Source organism: Crocuta crocuta, unplaced genomic scaffold (assembly GCF_008692635.1).
Source record: "Crocuta crocuta isolate KB4526 unplaced genomic scaffold, BGI_CrCroc_1.0 scaffold219, whole genome shotgun sequence".
Classification (NCBI taxonomy): Eukaryota; Metazoa; Chordata; class Mammalia; order Carnivora; family Hyaenidae; genus Crocuta; species Crocuta crocuta.
Genome location: NW_027551572.1, coordinates 9,979,731 through 9,996,227, shown reverse-complemented (window position 1 = coordinate 9,996,227; position 16,497 = coordinate 9,979,731).

The window sequence follows — 16,497 nt, the reverse complement described above, 5'->3', positions numbered from 1 at the left end:
GATAAAGGTGGTCAGCGTTTTCCCAGGGGCTACCGGGTGGAAGAGTGTTTTGTTTGGGGTTTTGATTTTTTTTTCCCCATTATGATTTCTCGGGCTCTCGCCCCAATCCGGTAGATTCATACACCCTTCCAGAAACAAATGCCTTCAGGGGTTTTCTTCGAGCCCCCGCTTCCAGCTCGAGCAAATAAATGACAAAGTGACCCCTCCGCCCGCAGCGACCCAACCCAAGGACGGAAGCGCGAACTCTGAACCCCTTCCCATCCTCTGAGTGAAGGGAATCACTCACTTCTTTGTCTCACTGAGGAAAATAATGTGGGCTTGTGAATGGCTTCTGTTCTGACTGGATTACAAGTGCGTCAGAACGGGCACCGTCAGGGAGGGCCGGCGAGGGAGAGCGCAGCGCCGGGCGCACGTCTGGGCGGCGGGGTCGCCNGTGGGAAGAGAATAGAACTGGAGAGCAAGAGGAGGGAGAGAGGGCAGCTCAATCCAGCAAGTCTAAGCTGAATGCTGTCCCCTGGGAGAGGCCCTGTCCTTCAGGGGGTCCTTGCCGTTGGGTGCTTCTGGACTAGCAGAGAAGAGTGAGCCACTCATTTCAATAGAAGACAGATGGATCTGTAGGTATAACTAACGTGACAGATAAGGCGCTGGTGTTCTCAGGGATCCTCCTTCCTGGGGAAAGAAGCCAAAACTTCCCTCAGAGAGTTGCAATAGCTTATCTGTGGAGCGTCAGGCTATCCCAGGAGAGATTCCGTGATCAAAGGATCTGGAAAAGTGATAAGAACACAAAGTTTTTTCCCAGCTAGCCACGCTGACAAGTTCCTGGGACCATGGCCGCTTTCTTCTCTTGCCATGCTTTCTTCCTCTCCATTTCATCCAGACTGCCCAGTATTCGTATAGAATTGTAAAGCCTGCGTCTTTCTACAGCCAGAGCCAATTCTACACGGAGTGACTGACCCATTTGCTGATGACACCAACAGGGAAAGACTGAATGCGATCCAGGGGGTAAAGGTCGCTAAGAACTTGTTTCAGACCTACTTCCCTTAGTCTGAAAGTGAGGGAGAAGCAATAGAAGTGTGGCCACTCAGGTTTAAACACTGGCTTTGAATTTTAAACTCCGTTCAGGTTACAATAGGAAATGGTGCGGGTACTCGATTAGCTCATTTCATTTTACTTAAGTTGAGCCCCTTAACTCCTAAAATAAACCATTTCTTTCATAAGGGCCTGGGTGCCTTGCTTGGTCTTCTTTTCCTCATTCATAAAATTGAAGGATTGGATCAATGTATTTTCCAGTTCCAAAATTAGAACAGCTATCTCTGTTCAGGAATTTGCGGAGGAACGTTCCTTATTTAAATGCATGATGCAATCACGAAGTGAAGAACATGAAATACAAATTTTAAAAGAAGAGCATGAAGTAGCACAGCATTTTCTCCAGCTGAACCTCCATTTTCAAATTTTTCTTCCTAAAATTGATAGTTTATTGTTACATGAGGTCACATCTAAAACAGTTAGCTCTCCTTAAGTGAGAAGGCAATGTCATCTCTGAGACCCAGAATGGAAATCAACCAGAGAGAACTATGGGGGAGATCATTTGCTGTTCAAGAGGAAACCATTTTCCTGCACTAAGAAAAGGCTCCAAGACTTCAGAATCCTTGGGTTTTCAGTAAGAAACCCTGCCGGGATGTAGCTGATTTTTCTGAGCCTCTAATTTTTTTGTTTGTATTTTGTCCTCGGGTCACTGTTGTGCCAGTTTTGGAGTTTGAGGACGACAGAAAGACATAAATCCAACCTTGTGGCAAGAGCATTTCTCAATTATGCACATCAAATTTTAACAGTTGTGAGAATGTCCGTGATTAAGGCTATTTCACCTAACACTTGTCTAAATTGAGAAAGTTCCAATGGTGAAATTTAAAGTCTGTGGCTAATGAAGAACACAGGTTTTTTTAAACTTCATGTTTAGAGGGCAGTTCTTTAGCCTCTCTGTTGGAACTATGACAATGTGGGTCTGATAAAATATGACTTGGTTTCAAACCATCAGATAGCATTATAAAAATGTTTGGACTAGATTTAGTTCTCCTCAAAGGTGGCAGATTGATAGAGCATGGATAAAGCAAGTCAGCTTCCAGGAATGATTGCTTCGTGAGAAACCCGGCCCTTCTGTCTCCAGAGTGACATGGACATTCCCAGACAACGTCTTAACTTGCAGCGTTCTCAAAGCATGAATCCCAGCTTCCTTCCCTGCTGAGAAGCCTCTCACAGGAGTGGAAATTTCTCTAGGAATTCTGTAATGGAATGGTACCTTGCTGAAACTAGGGGTCACCAGGTCATTGCATTCTAATCAGCCAGAAGCCAGCAAGGCCATCACCATAGCTAAACTCTCCAGAACAAGCCTGTGAGATATGTTCTCTGAGCCCTCTGATCTCCTAGGTGGGGCACCTCCATAAGTGGTTGCCCTCCCAGTCCCGCCATGTTCTCACATGGACCACAGCCCCATCATGAGAGCAAGGACTCCTGGTCCCACTCCATCTGTTCCCCCCTTCTCCATCCCCTTACCTCACCGCCCTTCTAGGTACATTTGCATCTCATTTGTGTGACTAGTGCACCTAAGGGGCTCTATAAAGCAGTAAAGGGTCTGTCATCATTCTATAAGAACAGCTAGTAATTCTGGACAAAGTATTTTGACTGTAAGGGTTGACTGACCCCAAATCATTTAAGTATTGCTTCTTCAAAATACCATGGGTTGTTTTCAACTCAAGACTTTTCTGGCTAAGAAAAAGAACAGTTTTAGTTGAAACAAATAAACCTGCACTATGAATCGCTCTCTAAATAGATCATTTACATCTATAGGCATGTGTTCAGAAATGCATATAAAGCTCCAGATAATATCCAGTTAGAGTTTTTCCTACGCTTGGTCTTTTAACTACCTCCATATCTGTTTGGAACCTTTAGCACAGACTGGTCTAAGGAAACGATGTCTGTCTTGTTCACCTTCTTCGTCATTAGGGGATGGTCCCCTTCGGCATTTTTTGCTGGTCCACTAATTACAAGAAGTTCTGTTTGTGCCAACATGTTCTGAGCTCAGACTTTACAGAGCGGTCACTCTTCTCTCCCTGGCCCCCTCCCACTCTCCTCCTCCCTCCTTTCTGTAGTGGCCCGAGGGATTTTACCAATGATTTTGGCCTTTTACTAGATAGAATAATTTATGGACTAAGCACCTTGCCCACCCCTCAGAAGTCAATCCCCCATGGTCAGTTCCTGGGTGGACTATTAAATGTTCCTTCTCGTCCTTGCTCCCATAGTTGCTGCTGTGGTCTCAGTTGTCCAGCAGCTATCTCACTGGGAAATTGTTGGCTCCTCACATCACACTGGTTTCTGAAAAGCTCGGGGAGTATCTTACCAGCAGGCCCAAAGTCAGGAGCCAAAGCATCAGCCAGACCGCGTGACTGCCCCTTCAAGATGGCCTCAATCACTTTTCTTTCCACAAGGAAGCAAAACCATCTGTCCCACCTTCTGCCTGGCCAACAAGTATCCCGCATTTGTGTAAAAATGAAATCAGCCCACATGTATCGATTGCAAGCATTCTTAGCAGAGCACTCTGCTAGGCGCTGAGTAACCAGATGCAGGAGCAGGTGATGTTTGCTAAGAAGGCTGCAGAATTTCTGAAAATAGCTACAGGAAGAGGAGAAAGCTCCCGGAGGCCAAGCTGCAGCAAATCCTGGAAAGCAGTGCATGACACCGGAGGTCCAGACGGCCAAACAGCTTCAGCAGAGCAGCATATTTTTACAGAGTTCATTTAAACCATTATGTTGTGTACACTCTCTCTCTTTTTTTAAATGATACATCACTGCTGACAGTTGGCATGTACTGTTTTCATAGCTTAGCCTTTATAAATATTACGAGCACATATCACAGCAGTATTGTTATAACGAGTTACAATGATGTGTTCTTTGAGAGAGTGCCAATGACTGGTTTATATCCTTGGTGATGCTGCAGCATCATAATAAATGTGCTATAAATCTTTTCCAACGTTCAGCAGTTCTTTTAAGCCAAGAACACTACATGCGGGTTGTTGGGTTCCCCATGTCGCCCCCAACCTTTGAAACCCCTGCTTCCTCAATGCTTTGATATACAGTCCCCAATTTTAAGGATGTTAATATGGTCAGTGATCTAACCACACTCCTTTCATAGAGGGCAGCCTTTATTATAATCTGGAAATAATTTTCATCTAAACATCACCAACAGCCAAACATAATAAAATATGTATAAGTCAAATAACATTACACAGAGGCCGCATCGGCCACAGCCGCTCTACGGCCGTGGGACTCAGGGAGGCAGGGAGGGCCGGGGCATCTCTGTTTACCGTCACAGGGGTGCTGTCATTGTTGCGAGCAAATGGGAGAAAGCAGTCACCCTCTATTAAGATGGCTCTGTTACCACAGAGGTAGGCCAGCAGGTTTTCTCTGTGAACATCAGGACCCAAAGCAAGGGGCTGAGGTAGTAAAATAAGCAGCCTGCTAGAGGCAGGGACTGACAGCATCTCTTCCCATCATGAACTCACTTTGTTGTTCTGAACAGGTGGCATGGTCTGTGGTCTTGATTCCCTTCTTTCTACCATATGTGGCTGGGGTACGGACAGAGAAATATAGATCTTTAATAATGCTTGGGGCGCCTCGGTGGCTCAGTCAGTTAAGTGTCGAACTTCGGCTCAGGTCATGATCTCATGGTTCATGGGTCCGAGCCCTGCATCAAGATCTGTGGTGACAGCTCAGAGCCGGGAGCCTGCTTCAGATTCTGTGTCTCCTTCTCTCTGCCCCTCCCTGCTCACACTCTGTCTCTCTCTAAAAATAAACATTAATAATAATCATAATGGCACCAAGCCCACACTCACTATGTCAGGCCCATTCTGGGTAAGACGGCCACAGCCCTGACTTGTCACATCTCCTGAGTCACTCCCTATAGAAGGATGCCATCTCTGGCCCTCAAGTACCTGATCCATGTCCATGAGAACAGGTCCCACATGCACTGGCCCTTCCAAGTAGGACGCAGTAGAATGATTAGTTGGAATTGTAGGTACACTGAAAACTGAACAACTAAACCCTGAGTCATTAAATCTTCATTTAACCCTGCTTATTGTATACCTGGGCCAAGAGCTGCCTTCACATGATCACAGCTCAACAGAAATTGGCTGTGGAAATGGAATTGCTCTATTGTCAGCTGTCCCAAGCTTGAGGTGGTAATTCTTTTGCAAAACATTAATCTATTTTGTATCATCGATGAAACCACACCTGAGTCGGAACAAATACAGTAGAGTGTTTTAGGCGAACGCATAACAAGGCCAGCGGGGAGACTCCCTGTAAGATACGTCCTTCGTTCAGGCTCTAAATCACCTCCATTCCTGACTAGGCTGGGGTGGCTTCATTACCTTTTCCTGTGAATTATTAATACCAGAAACACTGAGCCTTGAGGCAATGGTTGGAAAAAACTCTATGCATGGAGGAAATGAACCCCACCTATTTTCAAGTGCTTCTCCTTTTCTTTCCTGGAATTTCCTCAGTCCCCTCCCCACCCGCCCCAGTTTCTTAAGTGTTTGTGTGTCTGAAATAGCTGGCATCTGGCTCATTAGAGGATCTAGTGCTATTGCTGGAGTTTGCTTATTCTTTTAGGAATATCGTTTTGGAAGAGAAGCCTAGTTCCTATAACTTTTTCACAGCACATGTCCCAAGTCCCAAGTGACCTGTGGGGATGCGAGTTCTGAATGAAGTCTCTGACTGCTTTTTGCTTTGCTGGGAAAATAAACTGATAGGTGAAAAATGACTTCCATCGGTGAACCCCTCCTATTGCCGCAATAACCTGTAATCTCAAATGACAAATGCTCAGATCTGGGGGCCAGGACTCCTGTTCCCACTGTAAGGCTTTCCTAGGTTTTATCCTCCGTCCCTCCCAACCCTTGGTGCCGCCGGCCCTCTCCCTTTAGAGCCGTCCTCCCCTCTCCCCGATCCCCCAGACCACGCTTGGTGTCAGGATCTCTCACTTGCCCTCTTGTCCTCACACCCGTTCTGTAGCCACAGATACCCTCCCCTGACTGTCCAGACATTGTGAAAGCATCTTGTTCAAAATTAATTTTATTATAGTCCACATCCCCCAGGCCCTATCTCAGCAGGGGACCTAGAGGAGAAACGAAATAAAATCTGAAAGATTAAGTCAAAAGAAAATCTTGCATGTGTGTGCAATTCTTAAAGCCCGAAATACACAGACCAAAGAAGACTTGGAAAATTGGAGATAGGAAGAAAACTGTGGACATTTTTTGGACCATAATTTCTGAAGTAGACCTATTTCAGAAGAAAACCGTGACAAATGAATGAGCCTTGGTTCAAAGTGGACTTCTAAGCCTGAGAAAGATGCGTTTGCCTGAGTGGGGGTAAGAAGGTTCACCAGGCTTCTGGAACCTTAACTGTGTCTCAACCTCTTGAGGAATTAGGCATAAATGAAATCAGAAACATGTGGAATATATTTCCCTTTAAATACATATGAGGCTAGAAATTAAGGGGAAAGTGTTCGGCTAAAGTTATTTAGGGTTTGGCTTTACCCACAACATCTGAAAAATAGTTCAAGATGTTAGATGAACCCAAAGTGCAACCACGTTCACCTTCTACTGAAAACAGAGCGTGCGTAGCAGCTGAGAGGAGACATGTTTAACGTCAAGTTAATAAAAAGAGAAAAAGGTATGTTGGAGCTGAAAGGAGGAGGGAATGTTCAAATATGCACAGAAAAAAAAATATTAAAGCTAGAGGAGCTTTGGCTAGAGACATGGGAATCTGAAGCCTTAGTCCTGTTTCCTCCACAAGCACCTCCCTAGGGGCATAGGGTTCACTTAGCAAACAGTGCTTTTCCTGAGACTCTTCTTCTGTCATCCAATTTTCCCTCAAAAGTTGAAGCTATTGCACCTTGATTATAACAGAGATGTCTTATAAGCACCAAAGATAAGTTTGAATGTGACTGGCCTTTAGCTAGATGTCTTAAAAGAACTGGCGGGTTTTTATGCCTGAGTGGTTGAAGTCTCAGATGCCCTGATACTCAATATGTCAGGACCACATTGGGCTACTCTGTAAGAGGGAGAGCCTGAGACTTCTCTGGAACTGCTTACAGCAGTGGAACAGGCTCATAGTCTATGGTCTGCTGTTGTCTCTTCCCTGGGACCCAGTGGATGGTAGAGCTGTTACTCCACTAGACACAGAAGGATCAGATTTCTTTAAAGCCCACAGTCTATGCCTCTGCCGCCATTTCTGCTGTGCCCACTGGGTCTGGATTGATGCAATCCATGGCCCTTAAGTCACCTTCTGAACTAGCGATCATCCTCTTTCTTTTCTCAAGGCAAGAGACAGCAATAAACCTAACTTGTGCCCTATTAATACTTGTGGAGTCTGGGACTATCTGTAAAGGGGGAAAAACCTGTTTCTTGTTCCACCTATAAAAAACTAGAAAAGAAGCCTTAAATCAGACTAAAAATCTTGATAAAACTTATAGATGGAAAAACAAGACCAAAAGATCATGTCTCAGAGGATGCTTTTGGAATTTGGGGTCATGAATTTGGCAACGTCTATGAACATCTTTTTATTTCAATGTTTCCATCTATGAAATAATAGGATAAGATAACAATGTCTGTTCTGCTGATTTCATAAAGGGATTGTTATATGATTAAATGAGATTAAATATGTATAGGTGCTTTGAATGACATGAAGTACCCTCCAGCACTCCACACCTCTTCTCTGAGCTCTGAGTGGCCTATTTGACATTTCCACCTGAATGTTCTACTGGTATTTCACACTTGACATGTCCAAAATGGATCTTTTCCTACAAATTTCTACCATTTCAGCTTTCTCATTTCTCCAAATGACTCCACCACTCAACCAGAGATTTAAACCAGAAACGTGGGAGTTTTCCCTGATGCCTCCCTTTGCCTCCTACTGCCAATTCAGCACCACATCCTATTGATTCAACTCCATTTTTCTGGAACTTGGACACTTCTCTAGCCCAGGTTTATCGCCCTGAATCACTGCAAAAGCCAACTATTAGTCTCCCTGCTTCCTCTCCATCCCCACCCCCCTCTCTTTTCCATCCGTCCCCACCCACTCCCCACCCCTGCAGAGTCTGTTCACCTCCCTGCAGCCAGAGCAGTCTTTCAAATTTGTTCCTATCACTCTCCTGCTCAAAATGACTAGAGCTTTTCTGCCTCCCAGGAACTTGAAGAAAAATTCAAGAAGATAGGAATCGAGAGAAGCCTCCACTGTGCTGGGACTTGGGATGTGTGACTTACCAACATCTTTTGCTGTGAGACACACATGCAGAGCTAATATGTCTTCAATGCTTCCCTCTCCACAATCGCTCTGACTGAGACCTGACAACTGGGTCCCCCTCAGCCAGAAGTCCCCACACTGGTCATGCCAGCAAGCAGGTCCCCCCATTAAGGGGATGTGTGCGCGTGTGTGTGTCTGCTTATTTGTGCAACTTTTGTGCCTTCCATCTGTTTACCAGCTGTAATTTCAGGAAGGAAAGAGGAGAGGGAATGAAGTATAATGAAATTAATAACAAGATGGGTTCTTTTCCATTTGTATTTCTTATTGATAATAAGTATTTCTACTTATTGATGGTCTGGCATTTTCTCTCTAAATTTTGAGTATTTTCTTGATGTCCTAAAAATGTTAAATTTGGAAAAACCTCAAACTATTTTACTAGGCACCTAAGAAGTTTCTGGAAAACAAATGTGTTTAGAATTTGGAATACGAACAACTCATAACATCCATGTGCAAACTCTTGGCTCAGTGGATTATCTAATACAAAATTTTAATTTACAACTTCCTTCCTCAGCCACCCCTTATTAGTGATTTGTACTCAAGAAAGACAAACTAATTTTAACATTTTTCTAAATGAAATATATTTAGAAAAGATAAATTCACCACCAGAAATAGTCTGTAGTTTTACAAAGCTAAACATAAATATTTTCTGAACTATCTGTTGTTTTAAAATTAATGGGTCAGATTTTAATGCTTTTGGCCAAAAGCCATTCCAAAATATTCAGAGTAAAAATTAAGTATAGTGTAATTTTGAGAATAAGTCATATATTATAAAACAGAACAGAGCTAAACTATTTCTAAGCCTTCATAGTTTTTATTTTCAATAAGCTGCTCTTTTATTCTAATCCAGAAAACCAAATGATCAAGTGTTAACTAATCATATTCAAATTTTTGATGGTACCTTTCCTCAGCCATCAAGTGTCAAGTATGATTAATCTGAGATGCAGAGGAGCAAGGTGGTTTGGACAAAGTCACACAAGCGTAGTGTAGGGAAACGGTATGGGTGTCATGAGTCTTAGAACCCTGTCCCTTCCTCTCTGCCTGCCATGCCCCTAATTATCAGCTGTGTCATCCAATTTCTTAGATGTTCAACTGCAAAGTGAGAATACAAAGGCAGGTGTTTGCTCAAAAATGCTTTCCACGTTCCAAAACACCCTGATCCAAGATTCTACAATTTAACACACCGAATCATTTGCGATGGGGAAAATCTTCAAGTGAATCCATTTAAGGCAGAAATTAAAAATGCAGAGTCAATTGTCAGAGCCTGGGTAAGGTGTAAAAGAAACTTGACTTTGAAAGACCAAACTAAAAATTATTAAAAGACATTAACTTTATCATATTTTAAATTGGGAGTTATAATTGCATAAATTACTTTTTAGAACCAAGAATGAAACGCATGGGAGATTTTCTTCACATGATTTTTCTACCAAATTTGCGATCGTATAATACATTATGATATTCATTACTATCATAAAAATAGTAAAATATTTTAGAACTTCATTATTTTCTCAGGGGCCCTCTGACTCATTTGATTTTCAAACATCTCTGATGAATTACTATTCCATCAACATTCCTCTTGATTTTTTCCCTTTTACTTATTGCTAACTTTTCTATTTCTTCCCTTCCCATCTATCAGTAGCTTCAATTGTCAACATCACTGTATCGACCTCACAAACTCCTGCATCTTTTACAAGATTTGCAGCTTCACTTTGCAGATTTATATTATTTTGTCAAAGTAATTGGCAAGTCTAGCATGAAATAGGAAAGACAGCTTTAAGTGATGGCTAGTTTTATAAACAAATGAAGAACATTAGTGAACATTTTCACATTATGATTACTTTTGCTCTTGTGTGCATTTTTTAAAAAATGTTTTTTAACGTTTTATTTATTATTGAGAGACACAGAGAGAGCGTAAGCATGGGAGGGACAGCGAGAGGGGGAGACATAGAATCGGAAGGAGGCTCCAGGCTCTGAGCTATCAGCACAGAGCCCAGCGCAGGGCTAGAACTCACAAACCAGGAGATCATGACCTGAGCCACCCAGGCACCCCCGGGTGCATTTTTTAATGAAAGGGACACACTGAGATAATAAGGCAGCCTTGTATTTGTCAGTTCTGGAATCTACCTCTCTTTTTGTTTACACAAAGCTGTCTTCTACAAAAGTCAAAGGCATTTTCCTGATTCCTGATCCCTAGGAAAACTCCTATGAGAAAATACTACACTTTAGAAACACAATACTAATCCTATTGGAACTCTCCTCATTAGAATAATTAACCAATGAAAAGCCTTGACACAATAATGCTGCGTCAACTCTAAAACAGTTGTTTGCTGTAACAGCTCATGGCAAAATTGTGATAACTGCCTTCACAGGATATTTCACAGTGAGAAATACTTCTTTTTAAAAATATTCTTGGTGGCAGAATCCGTGATATCTTTATGTGAAAGGCCATTTATCAGGTAATAAGGCAGCAGATCACCTTACAAGGATCCTGAGCTTGAGGTCATTTGTTTCTGAGAAAAGGTGGTCTCAGTGGGGCCTGTTTCCGTATTACAGAAAAAAGGAATGGATTGACCTATTGATGCTGGAAGGTAACTTTCAGAATATCTGGTGAAAACAAATGCTGTTAACAGAAGGCGCTTGAGCAGCCATTCTCATGATTTTGCTTTCTCTGCCCTGCCACTTTCCTGAATTTTGCCTGCAGATGTGTCTTGTGGCTCCAAGATGGAGCCCTAATGGCCAGATGCCTGAATAGTACCAAGCATGGGTTTCGGTGCCAGGATTCCCCATCAACCCTTCCTCCCAAACTGCCACTTCGAAGCAGAATCCAAGCCAGCGGGTTGCTTTAGGTGGAGACGCAAACCCAGGAAACAGGAGTGAGACACTGCAGACAATAAAACAGGAGGAAAGCCGAGGAAAGTTTATGTCAGCCAGTTGGTCAGTCCTGTGGCTGAGTGGAGCTCACCGTCACCAGGACCTCAGAGAAACTGCAAGAATGTACCTGAGAATTACCTGGGCACAGAAGGGGAGGCACTTCTCCTCTAGCTCCCGAAACCAGGGATCCAGGGCTGCCTGTGGGGCCTTTCCCTCCTGCACTTCCTGGTTGCGTGGGTGCACGGTGAACGGTTTCTGCAGGCGTCTCTCTCACCCTGGCGGTCAGGGGAGCCGCCTCGGGACAGGAAGCACGGCGTCTGTGGTGCAGCTGAGGTGAGGCACTGTCCGATCTGGCCAGCCTGAAGCTAATTACAGTAGCGGCAACTAGAGTAAACGGCGCACCAGGGAGGAGGCAATGCAGGGGAAGCTTTTGACCCAGAGAGATACAAACCCTGAGGAGACTGACAAAGGTGAACTCCGGTCAGCGCACTCGGTCAGCGCCCTCGGCAGTCACTGCTGGGGATGCCAGGAAGAGTAGGCGCTCTTGTAGTGCCTGCAAGTGGTGACTGAGAGCACAGGCAAAGGGCCCCCACGCCGTCTACCATTTTCCACATTCTTTCTCAAAAGCCATTTTCGTCATGTTTGTCACCGCTGCCTGTTCGGGAGGATGGGTGAGTTCTTAGCACACTCGGCTGGCTTCACAGGCCCCCCCCAAGTCTCCACTGTAGTCTCTGATTCTATAGATGAGTAGAGGGTATGACTCACAGTAGGCACTCCATAAATAGTAATTCTTTTTAGTTTTGCTCAAACTTTTAACCAATTCTTCACTTTTTTGGCCTGTACTGTTAATTCTTTAAAATTTATTTGTTTAGGGGCACTTGGGTGGCTCAGTCGGTTGAGTGTCCCACTTCGGCTCAGGTCATGATCTCACAGTTTGTGGGTTCGAGCCCGGTGTCGGGTTCTGGGCTGACAGCTCAGAGCCTGGAACCTGCTTCTGATTCTGTCTCCCTCTTTCTCTAACCCTCCCCTGCTCAACTCTCTCTCTCTCTCTCAAAAATAAATAACTTTTTTTAAAAATTAAAAAAAATTGTTTAAACACTGTCTTACTCCAAAAACTACCTGAAGTAGCAGGTTCTAAAGTGAAGTCCCACAACGGCTTTTGTCCCTGTACGTCCCTACACAGGGAGAGCCTGCTGGAGGGCTGTTCCTTGGGGAATTCGAAACTCAAATCCAAACCCAGTTAATGAACATCTTCACACATGACACAATATTTACTGGGTGCCTCTTGTGTGCCAAGCATGGGTTTAAAAAGGTGGGAGGTCAGGATGGGGCGCCTGGGTGGCTTAGTCAGTTAAGCGTCCGACTTTCGCTTAGGTCATGATCTCACGGTTCGTGGGTTGGAGCCCCGCGTCGGTCTCGGTACTGACTGCCAGCTCAGAGCCTGGAGCCTGTTTCAGAGTCTGTGACTCCCTCTCTCTCTGACCCTCCCCTGCTCACGCTGTCTCTCTCTATCCTAGAAATAAATAAAAATAGTTAAAAAAAAAAAAAAAGGTGGGAGGTCAGGAATGGTGAACAGCACTATTCCTTCCCTCAGGATGCTCACAGTCCACTGGGGGGAGGGGAAACAGATCACTCAAGGGACAGTTGTGACATAGGGGGATGGAGATAAGCACAGGCAGCTGGGAAAACAGCCTAGATTTGGAGGAAGAAGGGGAGTAATGGAGGACTCACTTGGTTGCACTTTGAAGAAAGTAGCTGGCAGCTCCAGGCGCAAAGCCCTGGGGCACCTGAGGTTACACAGGGCAGGCAGATCATGAAGAACCTTGTATAAAATGGTGAGCAGGCAGCATTTGATCTTCAAAGATACAGAGAACCATGCAAAAGATATCTAGAATCTGCCCACTGCTCAGTGTCTGGTCTAAGCCACCATCATCTCTTGCCTCCGTTTCTGCTTCCACTCTTGCCCCACCAAAATCCTCTCAGCGCACTACCCAGAGTGATCTTGCTAACTACAACTCAGATCATATCACACCCCTGCTCAAAACACCCCCACGGCTCTCCTGACCACTCAGACACAAAACCAGAGTAACCTCAGTGGCCCAAAGGCCCTCGGTGATGTCACACCAACACCATACTGTTACTCGGTGCCCCCCCTTCACTGGGCTACACTATTCTACCCCCGTTGTCATTTCCCCACATAGCAGCCACGTTTTTCCCGATGTTCCCTCACCTACGGTGCTCTTCTGCATACACGCATGGCTTGCTACCCTCACTTCATTCAAATTCCTGCCAAATTTTGTTTAGCAGGGAGACCTTCCACAACCAGACCATGTATAAAATACCAAACTCCCTTTCCCCTGCCCTTCCCTACCTCCCTGTCCTCGCTGATTGCCTTCCCTAGCATTTACCACACTCTGACATATATATTTCTGTCTGTATTTTATACTCACACATATATATTAACTTACTTAGGCTGTATATTGTCTCCCCAACCGCCGCTAGAACATGAGCTCCATGAGGCAGGAACTTTGTTCTCTTCTCTGCTTATCCTCATTGCCTGGGTCAGAGTAGCAGCTGAGTAAGGATTCGTTGGACAGATGAATGAATGAATAATTTGAACAGTTTTAAACAGGAGAGTAACAGTGTCAAATTAACCTTCAGATGGCAGCACAGTTGAGAACAGATTAAAGAAGAATAAGACCAAGGAGGCCAGCTGGGGTGAGGGCCTGAGCTGATGATGGAGCAGAGGGGAAGGGAGGAGAGACAGGGGGTGAGAGGTATTGGGAGCTGAATTCTGCAAGTCTTGGGGCTGACTGACAGAGGTGAGTGAGTGGGTGGAGTCAGGAAGACCCTCAGCTTGTGGGAAGGTCAGAGGGGCGGCCTTCATTAAGATCAGGGGACAGGAGGATGGGGAGAAGAGGGCAGAGGGAGGGGAAGTGTTGGGGAAATTCCCACTTCCACTTGCCATGTGAAATAAAATATAACAACAAAATGTTTGCTGAAAATGAAGGGAGAGGTCATGAGTTAGGGAAAATCTGCCGTGAGGGCTGTACGAGAAAGTGCAGAGGGGACCTGTCAAAGACATCAAAGGCAGCCTTGAGTAAGAAAAGAAATCACACTGGAGCATGAAAGACTTGTGAATCAGGGTGTGAATCCAGGCCTTACCAATTCACTTTATGAAAGTGATTTAACCTCTTTGAGGCTCAGTTTGCCCGCTGGGAAAAGGGATGAATATATTATTCTGTTATGCCCAGCTGTGGTGCACCTTATGTAAAATTAATATGCTTATATCACATAGCCAGGGCCTGGTGGAGCCACATTTTCTGGGGACTGGAATTCTTACAGTTAGGAAAACAATCTTTAAAGACTAGAATACCAGCGTTTTGTGCATTCATCCAAAGTTTGCTATATGAATATGAACATGTATGTCTCCTCCTCTTCTTTAGAAACCACACACCATATATGCTCGTTCTGCTCCTTGCTTTTTTCACTTAACACTCAAACATGGAGACTGTTCCATATAGTACCTTTAAGGACTACCAGGTTCTCTTTAATGGCAGCATGTGGTCCTATAGTATATGCATGTCACACTTTATTTGGCCAATAAAGGACCATGTCTTAGTTATCTTTCCTTGCCTACTTTCTTTTATTTTTTATTTTATTTTTATTTTTGAGAGAGAGAGCATGAGTGGGGGAGCATCAGAGAGAAAGGGGGACAGGGGAACCAAAGCGGGCTCTGCAATGACATGGTGACAGCAGGCAGCCCAAAGCGGGGCTCGAACTCACAAACCGGAGAGATCATGACCTGAGCTGAAGTCAGATGCTCAACTGACTGAGCCACCTGCTTTATTGAATAATGCAAAGAATCAGTAGACATTCAATGCTTGCTCACAAATTAATTACATTCAAAATAAGAAATGAGTATGTAGAATGAGAAAAAAAATCACCACAAATTACATATTTTCAACTTGCCAAATGCCACATGCATCATAAAATGCAGACAAATAACACAATATTTGTATTAATTAATTGCCTGGTGTACTTCTATGATATTTTTCCTATATTATTTGGCTGTAGTCTTGATCACTTCTTCCTATGGCAATGATTTTGTAATATAATTTTTATAGAAAGGATAAAAAGACTTTTCAATCTTTGCTCTAGCTTGGTTGAACTAAATTTACTTTTTATTATTGATAGCTGGGATGCAATAGGCATTGCACACAGACATATCTCTGTTTATTATATGGCTAAAAGTTTGCACAAATACAAGAATCATGATTAGTTCTATTTCACACATTCTTGTCAGAAAAGAAAAGATACATTGGGGAGTATCTTAGCCCATGAGAGCTGCTAAAACAAAAAAAAAAATCATAAACTAAGTGGCTTAAAAAACAAAAATTTATTTCTCATAGTTTTGGAGGCTGGGAAGTCCAAGATCAAGGCAGATTTAGTGTCTGGTGAGAGCTCAGTTCTTCACTGACAGACATCTTCTCACTGTGATCTCACATCTCACATAACAGAAGAGGCAAGGAGGCTCTCTGAGGTCTCTTATAAAAGTACTAATTCCATTTGTGAGGGTTCCACCCTCATAACCTAATCATATCACAAAGTCCCCACCTCCTAATACCATCACACCGGGCACTAGGTTTGCAACTTAAGAATTTGGGGTGGGGAGGACACAAAAATTTAACTCATAGCAGTGGCTTTATGTGTAGTGATATGTGGGTCGTTACTGAGTGTATTCCTGACAGAAAAGAACTTTCATTTTCATTAGCCATTGGTGAGACTAGTTTCTGGTTCTATATATTTCAAACTTCTTGTGTCCTTCATCACTCACTTATTTTTAATTCCATGTCATGCAAAGCATGTTGATACTGTGATATGACTTCTGGACTCTGCATCTTTGGGTCTTGATGCTGGATGAGTCTGTACAGCGGGCAGTAAAAGTATTCTGGGACAGTTTCTACACTGGGGTAGTTAGCAATAACTGAACTGAACGTGGAAGTGACTGAAGGCCACATAAGTATATCTCAGGAAACTCAAACTAAATGTTGTCCCAGCCCAATTTCCCTCAACTAGATCTCCAAAGTACTGGTGGCCATTCCAAGCACACTGGCTACCGACTGGGGAAGTATCAAGGGGAAGCAGAGTAGACAAAGACAGTGGTCTTAACTGCCTGCATTTAAATATCTTACTTGTCTAAACTTTACAAAACATGAGCCTATGTGGACATATTACCTGGATCCTACCCAAGGTCTTGGAGCTGATGATGGAGCAG